We start from the raw sequence: 14,228 nt of genomic DNA on the forward strand, positions 1-14,228 counted from the left end.
TATACTGGCTGTGCAAGAAACCACCCATCGAGGTCAGGAGTCACTGCAAAAATTGTTAGGCCGGTATTTCTACATCTCGCGTTTCTCGGCCCATGCCAAAACGGTGAGGCAGCGATGTGTCAGCTGTTGACAGCATGATGCGAGGCAAGGTCCAGCCATTCCACCCGGCATACAAGCTTATGGAGCAGCCCCCTTTGAAGATCTCCAGGTGGACTTCACAGAGATGCCAAAGTGTGGAGGTAGCAAGTATTTACTAGTTCTTGGCTGTACCTACTCTGGGTGGGTGGAGGCTTATCCAACACAACTGAGAAAGCTCGTGAAGTAACCCGTGTGCTTCTTCGAGATCTGATTTGTAGACTGGGACTGCCCTTCCGGATCAGCTCAGATAATGGGCCTGCGTTTGTGGGTGACTTGCTACAGAAGACGGCAAAGGTATTGGGGATCACACGGAAACTGCATGCCACCTCCCGGCCTCAGAGTTCCGGAAAGGTGGAGGGGATGAATCGGACTATCAAAATAGTATTATTGTCTTCCCCGCTGGATATGTAAAACAACACCACGAGGGTCGTCAAACCACCTGCTACATTTGAGGGAATGTTATCCTCTCCCCTCCTCCCCTGGCCCCGGATATTAGTGGAAATAACACAGGGGTAATGTACACCCACTGCTTTATTGGGAGTAATGCCATCCTCTGCCTTCTTGGATATTAGGAACAATATCACACTGTGCGTGTACGCCTGTCACGAAATTCAATGGAATATCATCCTTTGCCTCCCTGGATATGACGAACAGTATCACGGGGGATGTACAACTTCTGAGATATTGGGAGTGATCTCATCCTCTCCCCTCTGGAAGTTAGGGACAATATCACAGGGGTAGTGTACACCTTCTGGGACTTTGGGACTAATATCATCCTCCCACCCCCTGGATATTAAAAACCATATCACAAGGGTAGTGTACACACACTTCGATATTGGGATGAATACCATCCTCTCCCTCTTTGGATATTCGGTGCAATATTTCAGGTAGGGTATCCACCACCAGCAATATTGGAAGTCATGTTATTTTCTCCCCCCCTGGATATTAGAAAGGATATCACAGGGGGGTGTGAAAAACCCTTGCGATATTTGGAGTAATATCATCGTCTCCCCTCAAGAATATTAAGAACAATATCTTAGGGGTGGGGTTTTACACCCCCTTTCATATTTGATATCATCCTCTTCCCCCCTGGATATTAGGAACGATATCAGGAAGGGATGTACAGATCCTGTGACATTTGCTGTCATGTAATTGTCTCTCCCCTAGATATTAGGAAAAATGTCACTGGGGATGTGAACACCACTGCGATATTGGGAGTAGTATCATCCTCTCCCCCCTTGCATATTGGCAACAATATCACAGGTGGGGTGTACTGCCTCTGCGATATTGGGAGTACAATTATCCTCTCTTCCCCTGGATACTAGGAAGGGTATCAGAGGGGGATGGTGTACATTCCCTGCGATATTCGGTGTCACCTTATCCTCTCCCTCCCAGGGTATTCAGAACAATAGGACAGGAGGGGTGTACACCCCTTGTGAAATTGAGAGTCATATCATCCTCTTTCGCTCTGGATATTAGGAACAATATCACAGAGTTGTGTACCCCCCCTGCGATATTGGGAGTCATATCATCCTCTCTCCCTGTGGATATTAGGAAGAGTATCACAGGGTTGTGTAAACCCCCTGCGGTACTGGGAGTAATATCATCCTCTCTCCCTCTGGATATGAGGAGATTTTCACAGGGGTGTGTACACCCCCTGCGATATTGGGAGTAATATCATCCTCTCCACCCAGGAAATGACTAACAATGTCACGGGGGGGTGAACTCTCCCTGCGATATTGGGAGTCATGTCATCCTCCCCAAACCTGGATGTTAGCAAGGAGATCACAGAGGGGGTGAACACACCCTGCGATATTGGAAGTAATATGATCCTCTCCCCACCTGGATATGGGGAAAGATATCACAGAGCGGGCATACGTTTCCTACGCTGTTGGGAGTAATATCATTCTTTTCCTTTCTGGATATTAGGAAGAATATCACAGGGGTGCTGTACAATTATTTCGGTATTGGGAGTACTATCATCCTCTATTTTCCAGGATATTGGGCCCAATAACACAAAAAGGTGTACAAGCCCTGCGATATTGGGAGTAATAGCATACTCTCCTTCCCTGGATGTTAGAAAACAATAACATCAGGGCTGAACACCTCCTGCGATAATGGGAGTAATATTGACTCTTTCACAGGCCATTTGGAACAATATCACAGGGGGTGTTTACAAACAGGGGTGGTGTGCACCCCCTGGGATATTGGGAGTAACATCATTCTCTCCACCTACTGACATTAAGGACAATATCCCGGCGGGAGGTGGTACACCCCCAGTGATATTGCGAATAATGTCATCCTCTCCTTCCCTGGATATTAGGAACAATATCACAAGGGGGTGTACACCTTTCGTGATTTTGGAAGCAATATCATCCTCTCCCCCGCTGGATATTAGAAAAAAATATCACTCACGGTGTACACCCACTGTGATATGAGGAGTAATATCTTCCTAGGGTATTACGAATAATTTCACAGTCTGTACACACATGGTGTACACTCACTGTGATATTAGGAGTAATATCTACCTAGTAGATAACAAATAACATCGCATGGGGTACACCCACTTTGATATCAGCTGTAATATTTTTCTAAGTTGTTACAAATAAGATCACAGGGTGTACAAACATGGTGTACACTCACTGTGATATCAGGAGTCATATCTCTGTAATATATTATGAATAATATCACAGGGTGTACACCCATTGTATTATTAGGAGTAATATCTCTGTAGGATATTACAATTAAGATTACAGGGTGTAGAGTGACCGTGATATTAGGAGCAATATCTTTCTAGGATATTACAAATAATATCACAGGGTGTACGCCCACTCTGCTGACGGGAGCAATATCTCCCAGGGATATCAAAAATCCTATCACAGGGTGTCCAATCTCTGCCTTCCAGGTTCTAAGGGATTCCCCTGCTTCAGCCTCCCGAGTAGCTAGGGTTACCCACCACCACGCCCGGCTAATGTGTTTTTTATTTTCACTGGAGACGGGGTTTCACCACGTTGACCAGGCTGGTCTGGAACTCCTGACCTCAGGTGATCCATCAGCCTCGGCCGCCCAAAGTGCTGGGATTACAGGTGTGAGCCATGGTGCTGGGCCAAGAGTTATAGATTCAATTCATTTGGAAACACAGCTCCCGTCTTTGAGTGTGCATGTACTTTTATGAAGAAATGATGTCAGAAAACCTAAGGATGATAATAAATACGAAAAATAACAGGCATGTGAAAAGGTCTTCCGATTGAGAACTATAAGGTTTGATTTCATTTTCAGATACTGGGGTCCTAGCTCTTGTGTCATCCTTTTACATATTCTACATCAGTGGAAGTTGTAGCACGGTGTCAGAATAAAGTAGAGTGTATTTCACGGCTTCTTAATTTCTTTCAGTTAGACTGAGATCTTTTTCTTAGAGAGAGAAGGACATTGTCATTACGTTGTATTTTTTCTGAAAAGGGTAGGCCGTATTTTACTGAGATCATGGATTTGTTATATATGACGTTTTGGTCTTCTAATATTCTTCAGTGGATTTTCTCTAAAGTAGTATGTACAGAAAGCCTTGTATAACAAAAAAGTAAATTACGTAATAATTCTGAGATTTTTCGGAATTGTCACAACTGAGAAACATTGCTGGCGGTCTATGGTCTGCAAGTGTGAAAATGTTCCTTGTGAACTGCTTGCATCCAGCATTAAGGGCTGGTTTTTATCTTTTATTTTTCCAATCTTCTTTCCTTCTCAAGGTGTCCAAGACACACAGGGCCACGGAATCTCACAGGTGTCTGAGAATTCCTCCCCCTGGGACTCTCAGAGGATCCAGAACTGCAGCCGGTCCTCACTTGCTGTCCGTGTCCCTGTCCATGTATCTGGTCACGGTTATGAGGAACGTACTCAGCATCCTGGCTGTCAGCTCTGTCTCTCCCCTCCACACCCCCCATGTACTTCTTCCTCTCCAACCTGTGCTGGGCTGATATCGGTTTCACCTCGGCCACGGTTCCCAAGATGATTGTGGACATGCATTCGCGTAGCAGAGTCATCTCTCATGCGGCCTGTCTGACGCAGATCTCTTTCCTGGTCTTTTTGCATGTATAGAAGGCATGCTCCTGACTGTGATGGCCCATGACTGCTTTGTAGCCATCTGTCGCCCTCTGCACTACCCAGTCATCATGAATCCTCACCTCTGTGTCTTCTTCGTTTTGGTGTCCTTTTTCCTTAGCCTGTTGGAATCCCAGCTGCACAGTTGGATTGTGTTACAATTCACCATCATCAAGAATGTGGAAATCTCTAATTTTGTCTGTGACCCCTCTCAACTTCTCAAACTTGCCTGTTCTGACAGCGTCATCAATAGCATATTCATATATTTTGATAGTACTATGTTTGGTTTTCTTCCCATTTCAGGGATCCTTTTGTCTTACTATAAAATCATCCCCTTCATTCTCAGGATTTCATCGTCAGATGGGAAGTATAAAGCCTTCTCCACCTGTGGCTCTCACCTAGCAGTTGTTTGCTGATTTGATGGAACAGGCATTGGCATGTACCTGACTTCAGCTGTGGCACCACCCGCCAGGAATGGTGTGGTGGCGTCAGTGATGTACGCTGTGGTCACCCCCATGCTGAACCATTTCATCTACAGCCTGAGAAACAGGGACACACAAAGTGCCCTGTGGAGGCTGCGCAGCAGAACAGTCGAATCTCATGATCTGTTCCATCCTTTTTCTTGGTGGGTGAGAAAGGGCAACCACATTAAATCTCTACATCTGCAAATCCTGCCCCTTAGTCACATTCTTTTTGTGGCTTGATGGCTTTTATTCCTTTCCGCATTTCCTTTGTGAATATTGCTTTCTTCGTTATGCCTTTCACTGGAATGGGTGAGGATTCTGGGATCCTTTGTTTAGCAGAAACCTCATGACAGAATCCTCTATACCTAGGCGGCCTCTTTTAGTTTCTGAGCAACAACCCTGTCATCCAGGTGGAATCACAACCATCTTTTTATATACACGAAGTCCTCACTTTGTTTTGGAATTCCCTGAAAACTGACTTTATGGAAACAATGTACAGGAGGTCCTCCAACACCATTGGTTGTTCAAAGTTGTGTAGTTATACTGTTGATGAAAAATAAGTGGTTTCACTATACATAATTTTGCTTCAAGGTGAAGTTTCCAAGAGACTTTCAAAGATGTTAAGTGAGGACATACTGTACATCAAATTCATATCCTCTTCCACAGTTCATGTGGAATTTCTTTATAAACTGCTTCTAGAGAATCTATTTAGGCAGGTTATGTGTAGAGATCCATGTCGCCGTTCCTCAATCTTGGCTTTGAGTCAACTCACCTGGGGAGCTTACAAATGATGAGGCCTGGGTCTCAATACCTGAGATTCTGATTTCCTTGCACCTGTGTGAGTATGTGGATTTTTTTTTTCTTTTAAATCACCAGAGTTGGTTCCAATGACGAAGTTTTTAGAGGCATCAAGCTCCAATGAGTAAGAACAGAAATTAATTGTAATATGATTTCTTCAAATATTATCTTCAAATGCATTGTCCATCAACACCATACAAATGTTTATTATGCTGTTTTTTCTTACCATTTCGCATTTTCTATTTCTTTCTTTTCCTTATTTTTTGAGTCAGAGTTTCACTCTTGTTGCCCAGGCTGGAGTTCAATGGTACGTCTCGGCTCACTGCAACCTCTGCCTCCCGTATTCAAGCAATTCTCCTGTCTCAGCCTTCCAGGTAGCTGGTATTACAGGCATGCGCTAACATGCCTGGCTAATTTTTTTTTTTTTTTGTATTGTTAATAGAGACAGTGTTTCTCCATTTTGGTCAGGCTGGTCTTGAACTCCCGACCTCAGGTGATCCGCCCGCTTCCGCCTCCCAAAGTGCTGGGATTACAGGCATGAGCGACCGCGCCCAGCCACCAATTAGCATTTACATTTTACATTTGTCGAAGTTGTAGATTTATACACACATTGATTGCTGCTTTGTTATACACTTGCATATACATAAGATGGGAAATAGAAAAGAATAAAATGGACACAGTATCCCTGAAGTTTCACATTCCGAGACACTTTAAAAACATTTGCTCTTCAGAAATTTGTTTCAATGAAGAAACTGTGGTATACACACCCAGTGAAGTATTATTCAGCCAAAAAGGAAGAAACTCCTCTCCGCTGCAGACAAAATGGATGAGATTGCAGGGCTGTATGTTAAATGAAAGAAGCCAGGCACAGAATCACAAATATTTCATGTCCTCACTTCTATGTAGGAAGAAAAAAGGACACCTTGGCCAGGTGTGGTGGCTTAGGCCTGTAATCCCAGCACTCTGGGAGGCAGAGTCGCACGGATCACTTGAGTCCAGGAGTTCGAGACCCGCCTGGCCAACATGGTGAAACCCCGTCTCTACGGAAAACACAAACATTGAGACGGGCGTGGTGACGCGTGCCTGCAGTCTCAGCTACTCAGAGGGCTGAGGCCCAAGAAGCGCTTGAACTCGGGAGGCAGAGGTTGCAGTGAGCCCGGATTGTGCCTGTGTACTCCAACCTGGGCAACAGAAAGAGACTCCATCACACGCCTACACACAAAAGGAATCTCAGGAAGGTGGAAAGTATAAAGGTGATTAGCAGACGCTAGGAAGAAAAGGGGTGAGATAGGGAATGAAGACAATTGGATAATTGGGTCCCAAAATACAGAAAGATGGAATAAGTGAGTTCTAGTGTTTGATAGTACAGTATGAAAATTTTAGTTCACAAGAATTGCTTGCATATTTCCAGGTGCTTTGGTAAGAAGCTTCCTAACTTTTTCATTATGCTGGTTTTTAAGCTCTTCTCTTTCTGCTCTTGAAATCATGCTGGTTTTTTGTTTTCTGTTTTTTGTTTTGAGATGGAGTTTGGCTCTTGTTGCCCAGGCTGGAGTGTCATGGTGCAATCTTGGCTCACCGCAACCTCTGCCTTCTTGGTTCAAGCGATTCTCCTGCCTCCACCTCCCGAGTAGCTGGGATTACAGGCATGAGCCAGTACGCCCAGCTAATGTTGTATTTCTAGTAGAGACGGGTGTTTCTCCCTGTCGGTCAGGCTGGTCTTCAACTCCTGATCTCAGGTGATCCACACGCCTCGGCCTCCCAAAGTGCTGGGATTACGGGCGTGAGTGACGCGCCCGGCCCATGCCGTATCCTTATCTGTTGTCTGTTGTTGTTTGTTTGTTTTGGAGCCCAGAGATAACTTCTCACTTATATGTTCAAATGATTTTTCACATGAGTGCTAAGAAAGCTTGTTGGTGGAAAAGCATCCTTTTCAAGAAATGGTGTTGGAGAAACTTGATTTCCACATGCAGAAGAATGAAGGTGGACCCTATGTCACACCAGGTGCAAAAATTAACACAAACTGGATCAAAGACCTCACCCTAAGCTCTAAAAATATCATACACCTAAAAGAAAACATTGGCCACACTTTCATGACATCAGATTCGGCAATGTTCTCTGGGATATGACACCAAAAGCATAGGCAACAAAAGAAAATTAGATTGCTTGGATTACATCTAAATGACAGACACTTTTGTGCAGCAAAAAACACTGTGAACTGAGTGAAAAGATAACCCATGGATTAGGAAAAATATTTGCAAAGCATATATCTGAAAAGAGGCTGATATCCATCATATATAAAGAACAGCTAGAACTAAACACCAAGAAACCCAAAGCATCCCATCAACAATGGTCAGAAGACTCGAGTAGACGTGTTCCTAAAGAAGATATAGCAATGGCCAATAAGCATCTAAAATGATGTTCAAAGTCACTCATCATAGGGAAGCACAAATCAAACCAAGAATGTGATACCACACATTAGGATGGATATGATAAACAAACAAGCATTGGTGAGACTAGAGGGAAGTAGGAATGCTCGACTATGATCGGAGGGAATGTAAAACCGTGAAGGAACGGGGAACATAGTATGGCATCTACTGGAAAAATTAGAAACAGAATGATCAGATGTTCCCGCAGTTGCATTTGTGGGTACCTACCAAAAAGAATTAGAAGCCAGGAGTGGAAGACAGATTTGTGTACACCCATATTCATAGCAGCATTATTCACAACAGCCAAAATGTGGAAGCAATCCAAGGGTTCGTGGACAGATGAATGAAAAAGCACACTGCAGTTCCTTCATACAATGGAAGACTATTCAGCCTTCAAAAGGCAGGCACTTCTGCCCAGTGCGGTGGCTCACGCCTGTAATCGCAGCGTCTTGGAAGACGGAGGTGGGCGGATCACCTGAGGTCAGGAATTCAAGACCAGCCTGGCCATCTTGGTGAAACCCTGTCTCTACTGAAAATGCAAAAAATGAGACGAGGGTGGTGGCGTGTACCTATAGTCCCAACTACTTGGGAGGCTGAGGCACAAGAATAGCTGGAACCCGGGAAGCGGAGGTTGCAGTGAGCCCAGATTGTGCCACTGCACTCCAGCCTGTGCGACAGAGTGACACTCCATGGAAACACAAAACAAAACAAAGTCAAACGAACAAAAAAAAAGAAAAGAAAAAAACAGAGAGGCACTTCTGACGCAGGCCGCAACATGGATGAACCTTGCAAACATTATCGTCAGTGAAATAAATGAATCCCAAAAGGATAAACACGCCCAGGCTCAGTGGCTCGCACCTGTAATCCCAGCACTTTCGGAGGCTGAGTCAGGCGGATCACTTCAGGTCAGGAGTTCGAGACCAGCCTGGCCAATATGGTCTCTATTTAAAATACAAAAATTAGCTGTGCGTGGTTGCGCACGCCTGTAATCCCAGCTACTCCAGAGACTGAGACACAAGAATCACTTGAACCCACGATGTGGAGGTTGCAGTGAGCCGAGATCACGCCACTGCACTCCAGCCTGGGTGACAGAGAAATACTCTGTCTCGAAAACAAGAAAATCAAACACGGTATGATTCCACTTATCTATCAAGTGTCTAGAGTAGTTAAACTCATAGAGTTGCAAACTAGAAAGGTGGCCCCCGGGGGTGGGCGAGAGAGAGGAGTGGAGAGCTTGGTGAATGGGTGCAATTTCTATTTTGAAAGATAAAACTGTTCCGGAGACGATGACGGTGATGGTTGCTAAACAATGTGAACGTACTTAATGTCATGAAACTGTAAACTGAAAAAGCGTGGAAACTGTATATGTTTATACTGGCCATTCTATATGAATTAATATATATTTATAATTTTTAATATTTATATGTGGTATATTTTCCAATAATAAAAGATGAAAATTAAAGCAGTTGGATGTTTAAAAAGAAAAGAAAGAAGTGAAGAATACACCCCAGCTTTCTCCTGATTAGAGGAAGAGCCCCAAAGCTTCTATGGACACTCACTTTCCTCTTCTTCTTGCATTATTATGAAGAAATCCTTCGTGGTTGGGGAACTTCGGCGACTTTGGCTAATGAGGAGCTCTGTGCCTTGAGCCCCCAGGCCACAGAATGGTAAATAGTCAGTCTGTGCCTCCAGCCCTGCCGTGTGAGGTTGCAGTCCTGTGGGCTCCACAGACATCACCTGTATCAGGAGGCTCATGTCTCACCCTGTCTTCTTGCCAGCCTCGAGGACGGAGTCTGAGCCTCCATGGTGCTCCATGCAGGGAGGACAGTGGACCTGTTCTCCGTGGTCATGGCCCAGCAGAGGGGAAGAGCAGTTCAGTGAGTGTAGGCAAAACAAAGAGCTATCAGACTCTTACTGTGTCTATGTAGAAAGGAAAGACATAAGAGACTCCATTTTGAAAAATGTCTGTACTTTCAACAATTTCTTTGCTGAGATGTTGTTAATCTGTAGCTTTGCCCCAGTCACTTTGAACAGACCACTTTGACCCACCCTGAAGCTCACAAAAGCATGTGTTGTATGAAATCAAGGTTTAAGGGATCTAGGGCTGTGCAGGACATGCCTTATTAACAAGGTGTTTCCAAGCAGTATACTTGGTAAAAGTCATCGTCATTCTCTAGTCTCAATAAACCAGGGGCACAATACACTGTGGAAAGCCTCACGGAGCTCTGCCCTTGAAAGCGCCCTATTGTCCAAGGTTTCTCCCCATGTGATAGTCTGAAAAGTGGCCTCGTGGGAGGAGAAAGACCTGACCGTCCCCGAGCCCGACACCAGTAAAGGGTCTGTGCTGAGGTGGATTAGTGAAAGAGGAAAGCCTCTTGCAATTGAGAGAGAGGAAGGCTGCTGTCTCCTGCCTGCCCCTGGGAACTGAATGTCTCGGTATAAAACCCCATTGTACATTTGTTCAATTCTGAGATGGGAGAAAAACCACCCCATGGTGGGAGGTGAGACATGTTTGCAGCAATGCTGCCTTGTTATTCTTTACTCCACTGAGATGTTTGGGTGGAGAGAAACATAAATCTGGCTTAGATACACATCCAGTCATAGTACCTTCCCTTGAACTTCCTTATGACTTACATTGTTGTCACATGTTCGTTGCTGACCTTCTCCTTATTATCACCCTGCCATCCTACTACATTGCTTTTTGCTAAAATAATAATCAATAAAAACTGAGGGAACTCAGAGTCCTGTGCCAATTCAGATCCTTGGTATGCTGAGCGCCAGTTCCCTGGGTCCATTGTTGTTTCTCCATACTTTGTCTCTGTGTCTTATTTCTTTTCTCAGTCTCTCATCCCATCAGACTAGAAATACTCACAGGTGTGGAGGGGCAGGCCACCCCTTCAAGTGAGAGCTGAGGGATGGTCGGGAGCTTTGTTTGTTTCCTCATCCTCAGGACAAACAGGAGAACGCGGTGGGCAGATGTGAGGAGACCAATATGCAAACTCTGTGCTCAGCAGACTGTGGAGTTTCTGTTCTTGGTTGTGCTGGGGGCCTCAGAAATCTTATTCAAAATTTTTCTTTCCTCCCCCACTGGTTGTCCTTTTCATAGACATCTCACCCATGATAGCAGGGAATCAGTCCCTCTAAACTATTCCCTAAGAACAACAAAGAGATTATGAAGGTGATGATGAGGATAAAGAGGATGACGACAGACACCATGGCATCGTGAACCCTTACTGAGGGCTTCCTAAAGGACAGGCTCTGAGCTCTGTTCTCTATGCAGCTTGTTTCATTTCATCTGCATAGTCTCCACATTATTAGCGCGCATTTCATGATGATTTTACAGACTAGAAAAGGCGCAACGGATTTTCATGTAGCTTGTACCAGATCACGAAGTCAAAAAGGGTGAAGTCCAATTTGAACCAGGCAGTCTAAGTCCAGACACGTGGCATTTGGCCAGTCCTCTCCCTGCATCCAACTTGCCCTCTCAAATCCTCGTCACTCAGGCTGATGGCCCTGCTCACTGTGCCCTTCCCTTTGGGGGTTCCTTGTAGACCACAGCTAGACCAGTGGGTGCCACAATCACTGTGTCATGTATAGAAAGGGCAGCTGAGATCACATCAAGGATTCCAGAAAGAATTGGCACAGGATCATTTGGGACGCATCTCTCCCTTGCCCCTGTTCCTGGCTTTCCTTACAGCTCTCGACTTCCTCAAAGGAGTCATCAATTCGGAATTTGGCTTCCATTCCTATTGAGGAAGCTGGAAAGCGTTTCAAAAATGCTCCTCCGATGTGCCTGTGGTTAAGGCCTCTGAGCTCTGCTTAAAACTCTTGAAAGCTGGGTGCGGTGGCTCACGCGTGTAATCCCAGGCCTTTGGGAGGCTGAGGCAGGCGAATCACAAGGTCAGGATTTCGAGACCAGCCTGGCCAACATGGTGAAACCCTGTCTCTAATAAAAATACAAAAAAAAAAAAAAAAAAAAAAGAAAAGAAAATTAGCCAGGAATGGTGTCGTATGCCTGTAATCCCAGCTACTGGGGAGGCTGAGGGAGGAGACTCCTTTGAAGCCGGGAGACAGAGGTTGCAGTGAACCAAGATCACGCCACTGCACTCCAGCCTGGGCAACAGAGCAAGACTCTGTCTTAAAAAATTAAATAAATAAAAATTACGAAAAAATGTGCTTGGATGGGCTTGGTCAACTTTAGCCATTAGCTCACGTACCACTTTGGAAGGGCATACCTTCAGTCACTTCACCCTTTAATCCCTTTGCTCAAGACTAAAGTTCTGAGAGGAAGTCTAATCGGCTGAGTTGTGTCCATGTGGGCAGTGCAGGAAAGGGTGCAGCGGGAGGCGGCTCCAGGGACGTCTTTGGCTTCCATCATGGGGGAGCAGGCGCCTGGATTATCCACCCTAACAAATCTGGACAAAGGAAAACGAGGTTCTCTGAAGAAGGAGACATAGAGCCCAAGGAGCTAACCAAGAGACAAATAGTCATCCTGTCTTGTCATTTTCTTTTACACATGTGTGTACATTATCTTACACTTACCACTTTGTTTTCTTTCTCTCCTTTAATTGCACCCTGTTGCCAAAAGTTAAAATAAAATGAAAGTATTGAGATAGCTCAGTAACTGACTTTTGGTCAATTGCCTTTTCATATAGTGAGCAGCTGCCCAAACTATTGTCTCTGTCACTGTGCAAATTTGCAAGCGTTTGCATGATCACTCCCAATCCCCCAACACAGGGCTGTATTACAGCAAAATTTAGTTCTGTGTTTTGCTCTCTGTAACAGGGAGGTTCTCATCCATTACAGGTTGCAGTAAAAACAGGGGTACCATAAGCAACCACCTCTTTCCTCAACGATGAGATGAAAGCAAAAGCCAAGTAGCTCCATGTATCCAACTTAAAAATATAAAAAGTTACGCCCGTGGGCTGCAGTTGGAGCTATGGCGGCGGCAGCTGTCACTGGGTCTAGCCCGGGGTGTGGATCTTGGGACTTCCCAGAAGGGCCCGATGGGGAGGCTCACGGAGCGTCGGCGGAAGGCGCACAGGATGCTAAAGCTTTACAACGGCCTCTCGGAAGGGGAGGGGGTGGGACTCCCCACGGGGCCCAACCCCCTGGACCCCACTGATCTGAACGGGGCGCACTTCAACCCGGAAGTTTACCTAGACAAGCTGCCTAGAGAGTGCCCTCTGGCCCAGCTGATGGACAGTGAGACGGACATGGTGCAGCAGATCCGGGCTCTAGACAGCGACATGCAAACCCTGGTCTATGAGAACTACAATAAGTTCATCCCAGCCACAGAAATTGACAAACAGCATACAACTGTATGAGGAATTGCAGGAGACCCAGAATTTCCCAAAGAACCTTGTAAAAGAAGAACAAAGTTGGAAGACTCACACACACAAAAATACATATATACATATATATATATATATATATATATATAAAGTTGTGTTTTCGTTCAGTTGTATATGTTTAGTAATTTCTATTGTGATTTTTCATTTAACTCATGAAAGGATATTTTTAATTTTCCAAATGTATGCTTGTGTTTAGCTATCTTCTTGCTGTTGACTTCTAATTTTGTTGCATTATGGTCAGGAAAATGTGGTCTGGACAATGTCAAACGCATAGTGGATTTTGTTGAGACTTCTTTATGGCCTAATATGTGGCCAGTTTTTTTTTTTTTTTTTTTTTCAAATTTGCCACATGTGGTTAAAAGGAATGTGGATTATTTGTTTTTTTTTTTGGAGAGTTTTTATTTTTAAATAGATAAGTTTCTCAGTATAATTGAAATCTAGCTTCAATTAACAATATGCTAGATCTCTCAAACCTTAGGATGTTAGTCAGTGTAACGATAGACTGCTGCTGAGATGAATAAACCCTGAACTCTCAGTGGGTTGGCACCCATAGCATAGTCTGGTGCAGGGCAGGGGTTCTCCTTGGGGGCCCTTGTCCAACAGTGATTCAGAGATTCTAGAGGTTTCCATCTTTTAATTCTGCCATCTCAGAGTTTTTCACTTGTAGCTATATGGATAAGAAGAGAGGGAACATAGCTCACACTTGCCTTTGATGACCTTGGCCTGAAGGGATTTCTTACATTCCTATGGGTGAAAATGCAGTCACATGGTTCCAAACTAACTGCAAGTAAGGCTGGGAAGTGTAGTCTTTCTGCATGTCCAGGAAGAGGAATGGTGTGAACACAGCATTGTCTTTGACACACTAAGTATGTGCTGAAGAGTTCTTACTCTTAGAGGAGGTTTGTCTGTCCTGTGTAACTTTCTCAGTTTTTGCTTAGATAGTTTCAGGCAAT

General features: G+C 44.7%; 1 pseudogene; it reads left to right on the plus strand.

Moving 5' to 3' along the window:
- The first annotated feature begins 4,074 nt into the window (after positions 1-4,074).
- On the plus strand, positions 4,075-6,575 carry LOC117978784 (putative gustatory receptor clone PTE01; annotated as a pseudogene).
- Positions 6,576-14,228: the final 7,653 nt, after the last annotated feature.

Source organism: Pan paniscus, chromosome 3 (genome assembly GCF_029289425.2).
Source record: "Pan paniscus chromosome 3, NHGRI_mPanPan1-v2.0_pri, whole genome shotgun sequence".
Classification (NCBI taxonomy): domain Eukaryota; kingdom Metazoa; phylum Chordata; class Mammalia; order Primates; family Hominidae; genus Pan; species Pan paniscus.